At 39.1% G+C, this 5637-nt stretch overlaps 1 long non-coding RNA gene across 1 annotated transcript in view; it reads left to right on the plus strand.

Annotated features, from left to right (window-relative positions):
• LOC109396966 (uncharacterized) overlaps window positions 1-2024 on the plus strand; it is a 27725-nt gene extending 25701 nt beyond the window's left edge. The window contains exon 3 of the long non-coding RNA XR_002126948.1: window positions 1742-2024. This is a non-coding gene — a long non-coding RNA (uncharacterized LOC109396966). The remainder of the gene's footprint in view (window positions 1-1741) is intronic.
• Window positions 2025-5637: the final 3613 nt, after the last annotated feature.

Consider the following 5637-nt stretch of genomic DNA (forward strand, 5'->3'; position numbering starts at 1 on the left):
CAACTAGACTGAAGAACAAAAGGACAGCAACTTGTCTGTTCCCCTTCCCCCAATTCCCCAGCACTGTTCCCATCCCCACAGTTCCCCAATAAAAATCTTAAAAAAAAAAAAAAAGAAAGAAGGAAATATCTGAAATTAAAAAAAAAATCTATGTTCGTACCGCAGATACGAGTAATAGAAGAACAAAATGAACCCATAACAAGCAGAGAGAAGGAAATAATGACTACCAGGGCAGAAGTCATGAAATTGCAATAGGAAAATAGACAAAATCAATGAAATCTTTAAAAGCTAGTTCATTGAAAACAAAATAAAATCGATAAGCCTCTAGAAAGATTGATAGAAGTTAAAAGAGGGAAAACACATATTACCAATGTCTGGAATGAAATGGCAGATGATACTACAGACCCTGCAGCCATTAAATGGAGTCTCTGGGAGTAACCAGGGTGAGGCCAATGGTGTTCACCAGGTTAATGTAGATTCAGATTTGGCACCTGTCCTGAACCTGGGCCCACTCAGCAAAAGGTACAGAGTACACCGAGGCCATCTACTGCCCCCCGGAGTCCATGAACTACCCAGAGTTGTCCAAAAAAGATTGCAGTGCAGGCCAATGCTGGCTGCCCGCCGCCGAAAGAGCCTCAGCTGATAAGCAAGTTGGGGTCAGGGATTTCCAGGGAGTCACCAGGGTGGGGCAAATGGAGTCCGCCAGGGCAATGCGGATTCAGATTTGACCAAGAGGTGGGAGGTCTCAACATAAGGAAGATGGCATCAGCCCGCCAGTTGCACAGGAGGAGGGCTCAACACATGAACAAGGGTGGCTGTCCCTCTAACCCTTGTTCTGAAGCCACACCACTCAGTCTCTCCTTGTATGTCTCTGGCACCACCTGTGCCACAGTACCTCCTCCAGATCCCAAGGTGAGTGTCTGGGAGTGAATTCAGAAAAGTAGCAGGATAGAAAATTAATATTCTGAAATCAGTTGTATTTGTATACACCAATAAGGAACTCTCAGAAAGATAAGTTAAGAAAACAATCCCAATTACAATTGCATAAAAAAAAAGAAATAAAGTACTTTGGAATAAATTTAACCAAGGAGGTAAAAACCTGTACTCAGAAAATTACAAGACATTGAAAAAAAAATTGAAGAAGACACAAATAAATGGAGGCATATATACTGTGTTCATAAATAAGAAGAGTTAACATTGCTAAAACATCTATACTACCCAAAGGAATTTATAGATTCAATGAAATCCCTATCAAAATACCAATGGTATTTTTCAGAGAGCTAGAACAAATAATTCTAAAATTTATATGGAACCACAGAAGACCCTGAATAAGCAAAGCAATATTGAGAAAGAAGAACAAAGTTGCAGGTATCATACTACTTCATACCAAACTATACTTCAAGGCTATATTAATCAAAACAGCATGGTACAGGCATAAAAACAGACACCTATGTGAAAGGAACAGAATAGAGAGTCCAGAAATAAACCCACCCCTCTCTTTATGTTCAATTAATCTATGACAAAGGAGGCCAGGATATACAATGGAGTAAAGACAGTCTATCCAAAATGGTGTTAGGAAAACTGGATAGACAAATGCAACAAAAATGTATCTAGACAACCTTCTTACACCATATACATAAATAACAATGGATTAAAAATTAAATGAAGATTCAGAACTGTGAAACTCCTAGAAGAATACACAGGCAGCAAATTATTTGACATTACTCTATTTTTTTTTTAGATATGTCTCCTTGGGCAAGGGAAACAAAAGAAAAAGTGAACAAATGGGACATCCTCAAACTAAGGACATTTTGCACAGTGAAGGAAACCATCAACAAAAAATGAAAAGACAACCTACTGAATGGAAGAAGATACTCACCAATGATACATCGGTTAAGGGGTTAATATCCAAAATATATAAGGAATTCATATAACTTAACACAAGCAAACAATTACATTAAGAAGTGGGCAGAGGACCTGAATAGACATTTTTTCAAAGAAGACATACAGATGTTCAATAGACATATGAAAAGATGTTCATCACTAATCATCAGAGAAATGCAAAGTAAAACTACAATGAGATGTCACCTCACACCTGTCAGAATGGCAATCATCAAATCAACCATCAACAAGAGTTGTGGATGTGGAAAAAAGGGAACCCTCATGCGCTGTTGGTGGGATTCAAATTGGTTCAGCCACTATGGAAAACAGTATAACGGTTCCTCAAAAAAGCAAAAATAGAACCACCATATGACCCAGCACTCCTATTTTTGGGTATTTATCTGAAGAAATCCAAAACACAATTCAAAAAGATATATGCATCCCTATGTTCACTGCAGCATTATTTACAATAGCCAAGATATGGAAGCAACCTAAGTGTTTATTGATAGATAAATGGGTAAAGAAGAAGTGGTACATATATACAATGGAATATTACTTGACTATAAAAAAGAATGAAATTTTACCTTTTGTGACAACATGAATGGACCTAGAGAGTATCATACTAAATAAAATAATAAGTCAGACAAAGACAAACACCATATGATCTCACTTATATGTAGAATCTAAAGAGCAAAATAAATGAACACACTAAACATAAATGGACTCACAGATACAGAGAACAAATTGATGGTTGCCAGTATTATACAAAGTAAAATAATATGTCAGACAAAGACAAATACCATATGATCTCACTTATATGTGGAATCTAAACAGAAAAATAAATGAACACACAAAACAGAAATGGACTCACAGACACAGAGAACAAACTGATGGTTGCCAGATGGGAGGGAGTTTGGGGGGCTGGGTGAAAAAAGGTGATGAGATTAAGAAGTACAAATTAGTAGTTGCAAAATAGTCACAGGCATGTAAAATACAGCATAGGGAATAAAGTCAATAATATTGTAATAACTGTATGTTGCCAGGTGGATACTACACTTATTAGGGGTATCACTTCATAAGTTATATAAATGTCTAACCACTATACTGTACACCTGAAACTAATGTAATATTGAATGTCAACTGGAATTGAATTTTTTTTTAAAGATTTTTTATTGGGGAATTGAGGGGATGGGAACAGCTCTGGGGAATTGGGGGAAGGGGAACAGACAAGTTGCTGTCGTTCTGTTCTTCAGTCTAGTTGTGGAGGACGTTGCTTCACTGACCCAAGTTGGCACCATCATTGCACTCTTCCCGGGCGAGGCAGATCAGTCGCCGGCTTCGAAATGGCCGCTCACACCGGCTGCTGGNCTAGTGCCATCTGTTGCAAACATGCGTCATGACTTTTCTGAAGACCCAATATATATGCATCAAAAAGAAGCCTCAAAATATACAAAACATCTTTCCAAATTAGTGCTTTTGTGTTCTTCAGATAAATACCCAGAAGTTGAATTGCCAGGAGCTGCTGGATGTCTGGGGCACTCTGTCTTAGAGCTTTAAAAGTATTGAGTTTGGAAATGACCAGCTTAATCTATATGGGCTAATTATCATTTAATGTCTCAATGCTATTTGGTTAAATTATAGTCTACAGAAGTCAGGATTGGCCTTTTCTGTGCTGAGCTGGAGGTCTGCAGTAAGGGTTAAGCCTGGCAGCTGACAAGCTGACAGGCTCTCAGGCCTGGGTGAGCAGTGTGGGAAGGTTGCTAGATAGATCTCATTCTCCACTGTGCTGCTGCAAGCCTGCGTCACAAACAACCTTGAAAGTTACAGAATGAACTGCCAGCCTGTTAGCAGGTTTTCCTTGCTATACTTTGTCTTGCTTTGGGAACATTTGCTTCCCCACTCCCCTCTCCCCCCTGGGGGAGAAACAGCTTGCTGGCAGAGGTTGTAACTGCCATCCATCCCTTGGGAGATGGGCGGCCTTGGCCTGGAGCAGGTGTGTGTGGCCAGTGTGTGGGAAAAACCCTGTGCCTTGAATAAAGATTCCCCTTTAGACACCCTCAGTAGGATAAGGATCTGATACCCCTCCCGATATTAATTGTTTTATTTACCTTAATCAACTTAGTAAGTCTTATATATTACTATAATCCTATTTTATACACTAAAAGCAATCTTAGTCACAGTTAGTCTCTTAATCTCTTAGTAATAAGCAAAGCATGCACTCTGTACTCTCAGGATTCTACTCAGCTATAGTGTTGGAGATAACTGCTAATTGGCCATAAAACCTCCTCCCAACACCAAGGCTGGAATTCAGCTCTGACCATCAAAGGTAAAGACAAAGTAAGTTAGTCATTAGTATGAAACAAATCCAGCTGTACCCTGTAACAGAAATAGCATGAGATAGTAAATCTCCAGGAAGGACAAACTTCTAAGGAGAATAGACCTTGGGAAGGAAGAAATAATGAAACTATGTAGAAGGCAGATGGGTAAAGGTTTATCTCTGGGAAAAAATAGCTCAATGATGTAATGGTCAACTGTCCGGTATAAAAAGGGACATGCTGTAACAATAAATTGAGACACTTCTCTTCCTGAAAAAGCGCTTCTGTGTCTCTGCGCATTTTTCTTTTTTCCTCGCCAACACTGTCTCCAACCAAAGGGCTTTCCCCTGGACCTGTGGGAGCTGGTCTCCCGCATTGAATAGCTAGAAAACCAAAACAAATGAACAAACCACAAAATAAAAAAATCTCACAGAGGCAGACAACACACTTGTGCTTATCAGAGGACAAGGTAAGTAAAGGGAGGACAAAACAGGTAAAGGGGGTCAATTTTACAGTGAAAGATGGAAACTAGACTTTGGGTGGTGAGCATGACATAGTGTATACAGATGTTGAATTAATGTCTTGCACACCTAAAATTATATAATGATATAAAACAATGTTACCTCAATTTTACAAATCTATATCTATGAAATAAAACTAATATAATTGAAGGAAGAAATAGACAAACCCACAATTTTATTCAGGAACTTCAATACCCCTTCTCAGAAACTGATAGAACTACAAGGTGGAAAATCAGCTCAGATATAGAAGAAATGAACATCATGATGAACCAGAATGATGATATTTAGTTGATATATAGAACATTCCAAACAACAGCAAAATACATATTTTCTTCAATTATCCACAGAAACTTCACCAAGGGAAACCACATGCTGGACCATAAAACAAACCTCAACAAATTTAAAAGAATGAAAATCATACAAAATGTTGTCTCTGACCAAAATAAAATCAAACTAGAAATCGATGATTGAAATATAACAGGAAAGTCTATACACATATGAAATTTAAACATTTTTATAATCAGTGGATCAAAAAGATAGCTTTAAAGGAAATGAAAAAATTTAGATAACTGAATGAAATGAAAATATAGCATATTGAAATATGTCATTCAGGGCTGAATGAGAATTTTACAGCATTAAATGCTTACATTAGAAATAAGGAGGGCCGGCCAAGTGGCGCGATGGTTAAGAGCTGGTTTGGGACGCCAGAGGGCCCCAGTTCGGATCCCACATATGAGGACTAGTGACACTGCCCTCCACAGCTAAGATGCTGAACAACAACTCAACCTGGAGCTGGGCTGCCGTGAGTCGCCAGCAACGGCGTAGGCTGCAGCCCCTGTGGCAGTGGGTTGCCATGGGCTACCGTGTAGCCAGCGACCAGTGTGAGCGGCCAGCAGCCGCAGTGAGCGGCCGTCCAGAAG

Source organism: Hipposideros armiger, unplaced genomic scaffold (assembly GCF_001890085.2).
Source record: "Hipposideros armiger isolate ML-2016 unplaced genomic scaffold, ASM189008v1 scaffold_551, whole genome shotgun sequence".
In the NCBI taxonomy this organism is placed as follows: domain Eukaryota; kingdom Metazoa; phylum Chordata; class Mammalia; order Chiroptera; family Hipposideridae; genus Hipposideros; species Hipposideros armiger.